This window comes from Pristiophorus japonicus, chromosome 10 (genome assembly GCF_044704955.1).
Source record: "Pristiophorus japonicus isolate sPriJap1 chromosome 10, sPriJap1.hap1, whole genome shotgun sequence".
Classification (NCBI taxonomy): domain Eukaryota; kingdom Metazoa; phylum Chordata; class Chondrichthyes; family Pristiophoridae; genus Pristiophorus; species Pristiophorus japonicus.
In genome coordinates this window covers 63,417,711-63,427,559 of record NC_091986.1, presented here as the reverse complement: position 1 = coordinate 63,427,559, position 9,849 = coordinate 63,417,711, and positions in this window count along the sequence as shown.

Sequence of the window (9,849 nt, the reverse complement as noted above, 5' to 3'; positions counted from 1 at the left end):
TATTCTGCTAAATCCTGGCCCTCGGTGCGGCGGCGTGTGTAGAAGCGATATCTCACCAGCAAAACCCGAGTAAAGGCTTCACCCTCTGTAAACTTTTCTAAACTACCAACGGCAACCATCTCTGTGTGTACGTCCGTGATCTGTACTCGTCACCAGTTAATATGTCTCTACTTATCTGTAGAATAACTCCACGAGGCCTAGTGCTGTGCTTGAACTGCTGTGACCTTAGTCTCTTTATTGTCTGCAGAGTGCCTTCACCGCGTGGTGACCAGCCTTTTATACAGCTTCTGCCTGGGCCTCCCACAGTTGCACCCTCTAGTGGTACCAGCATATTATATACACAGAGTATACATATATGACAGATGGCCATGAATATAAACTTTGAGTTTGAGGTACGAGGAAAATTGTGATACTGCCTTCCGCTATTATATTAACTCAGACTGATGACATTGAAGGAGAGAGTCCTAATTATTACAGCATTGCCGCAGGTCCAGATCCTGGAAGGTCGCTTTATTTCCTTCTCCACTCCAAGGCCACACGTGCGCAGTCTCTCCATTGATTAAGCTCTTTTCAAATGCGCAATTGGCTTCCAATCAACACAGGGCAGCTCCCCATGAGGGGAAAGAAAAGGGTTAAAAGGAAGACTCGCACTATCTCAGCCCACACAATGCCGAAGTAAGTCATCAATTTCCCCGCCCCCAACTCGGTCTTAATCCCCTAGAAGAAATGTTATAACTTAGCTGTTAGTTAAAAGTGTTGAATGAAACATGGAAGCGAATAGGGCAGAATCAAAAAAACTTACGGAGATGAATACTGCTGTAAAAGTCACTGACATGCAAAGGGACTTGTTTAAGCGTTGAAAAGGTATCCAACAGTAAGGACCTAAATTGACTGCACTGCAGTCTTTTTATAACTGAGATTATTCCATTCGTATCAATATAAAGGGGAGTCTACTGATGTTTATTACCCCCCCCACCCCCAAAACCTTCTCTTGGCCCCCGGATCCCCAATTGAGAAGCCCTGGTATAAATTGGAGTTGGGGGTGTAATTCGAGGTGGGAGGTCATGTGATGAAACCACCAGGAATAAGTCCAGAGGGATATGCTAATTCTAATCACCCACACCTGTCACACCCTATATATGCAATTTTAATCCCAGTATTAGTCACACCCTGTATACGTGATTCTGCTACCATTCATAACCTTTATATGTGATTATAATACCACTCACATCCGATATACACATACCAGTCACAACCTGTAAATGTGATGATAATACTAGTTATGGTCATGCTGATTATAATACTAGTCACACCCTGTATATGAGATTATAATATCAGTTAAAATCACACTCTGTGCGTGCGTTTATAATACCTCACAAAGCTCATTTTATTGATCCCAAGATGAGGTTCCCAGCACATATCCGCTCCATCACCAAGACCACCTACTTCCAGCTCGGAAACAAAACCTGACTCCGGCACTGCCTCTGCTCATCTGCTGCTGAAACCCTCTTTCATGCCTTTTTTACCTCTCAACTTGACTATTCTAATGCCACCTGGCCTTTTTGCCATCTTTCATCTTACATAAACCTGAGCTCATCAAAGTCTCTGCTGCTAGTATCCTAACTCGCACCAAGTCCAGTTCACTAATCCCCTCTTGTGCTCGCTGACCTACATTGCCTTCTGGTCCAGCAACATCTCAACATTTAAAATTCCCATCCTTGTGTTCAAATCCCTCCATGGCATTGCCCGTCCCTATCTTTGTAACCTCTTCCAGCCCCACAACCATTTGTGATCTTTGTCCTTCTCCAAATCTGGGCAGCGTGGTACCGAGGCAGTAGCCCAGCATCCAAAATGGCCCGAACCACGCTAGGGGACAAGAATTGGAGCCGACCGGTGAGTTAGCAAAACTGCCAAGATGGCGGCATTGGGTGCTGGTGGCCTCCCATTTTATGTCGGCCTGGTTCACGTCCTGTGAGGTGCGGGGCAATATTCACCGCGGGGTGGAAAGGGGTCAGTGCACTAAGGGGTCGCCATGCATGGCGATGACGTCATTGGCTGTTGCGCGGTGGACTGAGGCACCATGACAGCGCCTCTGCTAACTCCCAGGCAATTTCCCAGGAGCTGGTAGCACCCCCCCACCCCCCACCTCCCACTCCGGGCTAAAAGTGTTTTGTGCCCCATTAGCGCCCCCTCCCCCACCCCCACACACCGGAGGCACTAACGGGCAGTGCAAGAAGGGGCAGTTTTGAGCCCATACTGATTGTGTTGTTATGTCAAATACATGTTGAGGTGATCAGCAAAAAAATTATGCCCAATTCTCCCACATCAATTTAAAGAAAATAAATTTACTAAAGAGTTTTCATTGACATCAGTATTCCCTTTTCTTACCTTGGCTCTTAATGTTGCTTAGCACTAAATGTTTGAGTTGAGGATAAGTGACTTGAACTTCTTTCAATGCATGAATAAACTCTTCATATTTTTTCTCTCCTTTTCCTAACATGAGGTCAAGGAGATCTGTGATCCTTTTAACAGGATTCTGCTGATATTTAAGCGTCTGATATTCATGGTGGAAAAGCATTTCCTTTGAGTCTATTTTCTGCAAAATTTCGTCGGAATCACTGGAGAGGTGTTAGATCTCTTAATTTCCAATGAAATACGAACTCCGATGGTAGTTTTAACTTTTTAATCTCGGCAGAGAGTAACAAACTGCTGGCTGATTGCCAGTTTCTTTGTCTTACTGAGACATATAGTCAAAATGACTGTACTTTATACCTGGATCAATTTACAGAAAAGAACTCGCCTTCTTTGACCTTATTGGCTCAATTGAAAGTCTTTTAACGTTTTATTGGCTCGCTACCCAAGGTCCGAAAATATCAAGTTGATTGATGAGTTAATGCAACATGCTGAGCAGCACGTAGTAGCTTTGACTTGAGGGTCTGTGAATTTTCAAAGCCTGTCTAAATGAGCCTGTTTGAATACTCTATCAATCCCCCCTTTGATTCTTTCACAAACTGAATCATAAAACATCAGGTATCACTGGTTAAACATTCTACAAAATAATTTCATACATGTTAATAGAGTTTCCTTCTAAAATTTGTTGATGTGTTTCGCCACATGTCCGGACTAGTAGCTTCCACACAAATTTACACCAACCCGAGTTCCATCGTGGCCACAATGGAAGTCTGGTTTTAGTAGGTTAATTAACTTTATTCCAATTTAATCCAAATCAATATCTTAATTCAACCAGTAAACAATCTTTCCTTAAGCATAACATACCCCTGTGCCACGTACAGATGGTCTGCTGGGACCTGCAAGGTGTCTCACCTGTGGGACAGCAGCTACAGCCGCCTGGTCGCAACAACATTTAATCAACATAAACAAACAATATAAAAGTAAAAGGTATTTACATGTAATTCCCTTGGTACTCTACTATTTCCCTTTGGTGCAGAGGGTCGGCTAGTAAGAAGTAGGCCGATGCCTAGAATACCTACAATCAATACTACAGTAAATTTATACATTTTCGCAAAAAGTAATTGTCCTTATTGGATTTCAGCTTCAGTTACGGGTGCTCGTTTAACGTGTGAAGCGTGGATCCAGGCTTTCTTTCCTTGGACTTTAACAGCTGTCTGGGTGGTCAATAACACTTGATAAGGTCCCTCCCACTTGGCACCCAAAGGTTCTTTACGCAACTTTTTCACATAGACCCAGACTCCTGGGATGATGTCGTGTCCTCCTTCGGGTGGATTACCCCAAGCTGCCGATACCTGTCGGGAAACAGAACTAATAGCATTGGTTAAGTTCTGACAGTATGATAACAGAGTGTCACTCATTAAGTGAATATCAGCTTTCCGTAAATCGATAGTTCCTGGCAGCGACATGGGTCTTCCTGTTATAATTTCAAATGGGCTTAGACCTGTAGTTCTGTTCGGGGTTGCCCTAATGCTACATAGCACTATTGGTAGTGCCTGGGGCCATGGTGTTCCTTCTTGGTGATATTTGGCAAGCCGTTGTTTCAGAGTTCGATTCATTCGCTCTACTTGTCCTGATGATGATGACAGTGTAAATCCCACGTAATGTTCAGTAACCTACATACTTCTTGGCAGACAGCACCTGTGAAGTGTGTTCCCTGATCTGAGTCAATGCTACTCGGGACTCCCCATCGGGGAATGTAATCCTTACACAAGACCTTTGCAGTGTGATTGGCTGTGGCTCTTGTAGTTGGGACAGCTTCTACCCATCTAGAGAATCTGTCGACCATGACAAGAATGTTAGTGTATCCTTGGCATGAAGGAAGAGATATATAATCAACCTGTAGATGCTGGAATGGTCCGACAGGGGCAGGGGGCCTCAGTTGGGGCATTACCGTGATGGGTCCAAAATTATTTTTCTGGCAGACCACACAGCGGTCTGTTACCAGCTGGGCATGTTTTTTAAATCCCCGACCCCACCAGCTTTTCTGGAACCGTGCCATCATCTGTTGTGAGGCCAAGTGTCCCCACGAGTGGATCTGTTGGGCTAAAAAAGGCATAAGCGCTTGTGGCGCGACTGGCTTGTCGGTAACTCTTTGTCTCCAGACACCATCTTCGCATAGCTTAATTCCTGCCTCAATCCATGTCCATTTTTCCTCTCGGGAGCACTCGCCTTGCATTGTTTGAAGTTCTTGTGTCAGAGTCCTGAGTGCTTTCAATCTGCACATCTGTGTTGGTTCTTCTGGAGGAATGCCCTGTGAGGCGGCATCTTTAGCTGCCTGGTTGTCTAGGGCATTTCCCTGTGCTTCTGTGGTATTTTCCTTGGTATGGGCCTTACACTTCAGGATGGACACTTCCTGAGGTAATTGTATGGCCTCCAGTAAGTCTCGGACTTCTTTTCCATTTCGGATAGGTGTACCAGCAGCAGTGAGGAATCCTCTTTTCCGCCATAACATACCAAAGTTGTGAGCAACTCCAAAAGCATAATGCGAATCTGTATGGACATTAGCTGTCTGTCCTTCTGCTATTTGACATGCTTCTGACAGGGCCCGTAACTCGGCCTGTTGTGCTGACGTTCCTGAGGGTAAACGTCCTTCTGCCACTACCTCATATAAGGTTGTAACTGCCCATCCTGCTTTTCTGGTACCATTGTCAACAAAGGAGGAACCATCTGTAAACAGGATGAGGTCTGGGTTGTGCAGAGGCTCCTCTGCTGCTAAGGCTGCTTCTTCTGTTTCTTTTAAAATCTCCATGCAGTCATGCTCTTCACATTCTCCCCCCTCATGCTCCCTCGATTCTGACATCGGGAGCATAGTTGCGGAATTAATCGGGCTGGCCCGGACAATATGGAGATTAGGAGCTTCCAAAACTGCTGTCCAGCAGGTCCACCTTGCTGCTGTCACCTGAGACATTCTATTCATAGACAGCAAAGCATGTACGGTGTGGGGACACTTGACAATCAGCTTTTGGTCGAGGACTAGACCCGCAGTGATCATTACCGCTCGACATGTAGCTTCCATGGCCCTTAGGCAACTTCCCCATCCGAGGGCTACCGCATCCAGTTTTGCCGAATAATAGCCAATAGGTCTTTGCCGATCCCCATGTTCTTGTGTCAGTATAGCTGTCATATATCCTTCTTTCTCATGAACAAACAGGGTAAATGGCTTACCACTGTCGGGGATTCCCAGAGCCGGTGCCGAATACAAAGCCTTTTTCAAACTCAGGAAGGCCTTTTGCTGTTCTTTAGTGAGGGTGATGGCTTCTTTAGAGGCACGTTTCCCCTTTAAAATATCATTCAGTGGCTGAGCAAGCTGTGTGAAGGAGTCAATCCAATTTCTGTTAAAGTTACACAATCCCAAAAAAGACCTTAGTTTCTGAATAGTGGTGGTTTTTTTAGCAGCCCGAATGGCTGCAGTTCTATCCTGGGTAAGTTCTCTCTTTCCTTGTGAAATCTTTTGTCCCAGGTATACAACCTCTTCTTGGGATATTTGTGCTTTGCCGATGCTGGCTTTATGTCCTTTCAGCCGAAGGTGATCCAGCAAAGCTCATAAATCTTGTTCATGCTGTTCTTCCGTGTTTGAAGCTAGCAGGATATCGTCTACATATTGGATGACTGTGGATGACAGGGGAGGTAATTCTCGCAAATGGCTTTGTAAAGCCATATGGAATACCGTAGGGCTGTTGTGGAAACCCTGCGGTAACCGGGTCCAAGTATACTGTTGTCCTTGGAGCGTGAAAGCAAACCACTGTCGAACCTCCGGTGCCAGAGGCACCGACCAAAATCCGTTGCCCATATCTATAACCGAGAAATATTTATGTTCTGGTTTGAGGGCATTAAAAATGGTGGAGGGATCTGCGACCAAAGGAGCTTTTTGATCAATACACTGGTTAGCTTTCCTATAATCGACAGTCAAATGCCAAGTCTCATTAGATTTCTGTACCGGCCACACGGGGCTATTGGAGGAGCTATGCATTTGAATAAGCACCCCTTGTTTCTCCAATTGCTGAATAACCGGTAAGATTCCCGCGATGGCAGTTGGACTGATGGGATACTGTTTAGTGCATGGAGGCTTGGTTCCTGTAAATGACGCAGGCTCCATCTGGAGTAGGCCACAATCGTTCTTATCTTTAGCCCATATCGGGTGTTCCTTCAATTCTTCTTTCTTCAAAGTTCTAATTGACCATGTCACCCGACCATCCTCGAAATGCAACGATGAATCTATTTGGATTAGAACGTCCATTCCCAAAAGGGGTTGATCTACTGGGCCTATCCAGACCGGCGTGGTTAGGTCATGTTGTTGTAGGAGGTAGGCACCTTTAGAATATACCAGAACACTAGGCATTAGGCACCTGCTAGATATATCTAACCGCATATAAGTTTAAAGGGCCACACATAAAATGGCTGCCCAAGCATGATGGGAAATCAGGTAGTCAAGCTGTGAACTGTTGAATGTTCAATGACCGAGCAATAACCCTGTGAGGCCCACTATAGGAATGCCTTGGATGCAGGATAAGAATAATGAGGAGAGAACCCATCTCCCGTATTCAAGGCCATAAACCAATTATTTCTCCCAGATGAAAGAACTAGGGAGAGAACCTATAAAGTCATCGATCAGCCCAAGCTGACAATAACCGAACATGTGGTTCCCAGGATAATAGGGGAATTCTATTGGGTTAAAAGAACCTATATGTAATCTATAATCGTTGTGATTGGCTTGTGTCCAGCCGTGAAGGGCTGTGTAGCTGTAGTAAACTGTTTTGTAACTGTTGTGAAACATATTAAGGTGCATGTAACCCTTTGTTCGGCGGAGAGAAACCTGGATACGGTCCTGAGATTTTCCTCCCCGCTGAGCGTTAATAAAGGCCGCCAGGCGTTAGAACCGACTCTGAGTGTTGAGTGATTCTTCTGAGAAAACACTAACGCTAACAGTGGCGTAGTGGACGGGATTTCCCGGAGTCGCTGGACGCCCTTGGAAAAACCCGGGTGAGTATAAAAAAAAATGATTTTTAAGTATAAAGGGTGCAGAAGGTGGAAGCTGGTTGATTGACACGAGGAGACGGTCTAATATCTCAAACGCCTAGCCTGAGCCTGAATTAAGAGGACTTTTGTCCCACGTGACGGCCAGGAACCAAGTAGGCGTAGGGAACACATTTAGACCGTGGGATCGTGATACCGAGAGACATCTTCCGGACCCAGTAGTGTAATTTGAAATACCCCGGGGTAGAACCAAGCGGTGTACAGCGGCTAACGGAATCCAAACCTGTGAACAGGGTCGGACCAACGGGCTGAGCGGTGGTAGGTAGTCGTTAAGGATACGTAGAACACTGCGGGAATTGCTTAAACGCGTTTTTAAGAATTGTATAAGTTTGTGTAATAGCAGAACTTGTGACCTGACAGTAGCCAAGAGACAGCTTACTACAAGTCGCGCTAGAAAGAAAGCGGACCTCTGAGAGTAGATTCCTAACGGTACTAGTCCTACCCAGGAATGGCCATGAAAACAAGTAAACTCGAGTGGGGACCAGAAGGGTCGCTTACCCGCCACCTGGCGGCAAAACAAAAGAAGCTAATTGAAAAAAATGATTAAAGCAGGGTGGAATCCTCAGGAACTAGTTATGTGAGGAATTATTTAGATAAAACTACGAATTCCCTGAAAGGTCATGGATCCAAAAATAGAGCCGGCCAAAACAAGAAGAGAGATTGTTGTAAATGTCTGATCGTTGAGTGAGAAGTGTCTGTGTGATTTTTGACTGCAGAATGAATTTTTTAATGTTTTCATGTTCCGAAAGCCTGGTTGGAAGAGGAATGCAAGTGTCTGTTTATTTTAGAAACAGAGTGAAAGTATTTTTTTAACCCTTTGTAATGTTGTCCTGTATGTGGGAAGTTTTAATATATTTAAGTTAGAAACGCAGGTGTGGATTTATTCGGATGATAAGTTACGGAGCTAGGAAAATAAACAAATAAAGGATAGGTTTGTTGAGCAAAAGATTTATTTGACATGCTCACTTACTTGCCAAAAGAAAACATGCAATGATTGATTGGGTTGAAAGACATAAATTTAGTCTCGGAATGAGATAAAGAATGCTTTAAAAAAAAAAGAGCTTCTAGCAAAAAAAAAAAAGTTTTAAATAAAGATTGAAATTACAAAGTTTGAATTGGGATTTTGAGATATTCAGAGAAGGCACAGAAAATACTGAGGTGGATTCAAAAAAAAAAATTATTAAATTAAATCTGATCAGGTCGAACTTCTGGGCGAGTGGCGAACTATCTGCGAAGGTGTAAAAGGGACTTTTGGAAAATGTTAAAAACAGCAAGCTTTAGTAACGACTTTGAAACTGGAGCATTTTGAGATGACAAAAGGCAGCTCTCAAACTCTCAAAGCTGGACTCCATTCCAGTTATGGAGAAAAAGAAAAAGATAAAGATGCCACTTTGAAAGTAAACAAATGATTTTAAATTAACAACTTTATGGAGTTACGAACCCTCCATGTAAAATACAAAACCTAATTTGAAGAAAGAAAAAAAAAGATGTAACGGACTAAATGAAAAAAAAACATAACTTACTAAATACTAGTTGATGTTTGCTGTGAAAAAGATATTGGTTTAATTAGAAGGAAAAAAAAAATTGGAATAAGTAAAAAACACTCTACATGGATTCGAATTTTAAATTATGAAAAAGTTTCAATGCAGTTTGAAAAGATTTCCAAAATGGACAGTGTTTATCAAAAAAAAGTCCCGAACAGTCCAAACAAGCAGGAGGGTTTTGAAGATAACGAGGAGAAAGAGAGAAATAAAAAAAAACAGAATTAAATTTCAGTAAACAAAATTGCTATTGTATGTGTGGTCTTGTTTTAAAACAATTAAAAAAAAAAATTATATTGGCAAGTACTTGAATTAGAAGTTAAGAAAACATTGGAGTTTACTCTAATGATTTACGCTGTTTTTAACGGATTCCTAATTTCGAAGCCAGTTTTGAAGGCACAAAGACTTTTTTTCAGATGATTACGTGAAGTCACGTAATGACATCAGGTCTTCTTACAAACCTGGAAAGGAGTTAACCCTTTCCATTGACAGCCGTTTTATACTGAACATTATTAATTTGGATTTCTTAATAGGAAAAAAAAGACTCACCTAACAGAGGAAACAAAAATACTTGCCTGATACAATAAAGAAATAGATACTCAATAAAACAAATTGAAGAGTTAAAAGCTAAGATAAACAGGCTGGAAGAGATAACGGGACTAGACGGATAGTGCAGTGCGCAGCCATAGCACCATCACCTCTGGCAATAGAGCCAATGTACCCCACGGTGGGTAGGTGTAGTCCACAAACCCAACCTAACGGTAAAGCAGACAGCAATGTATGGAGGAATAACTTTGGCCTT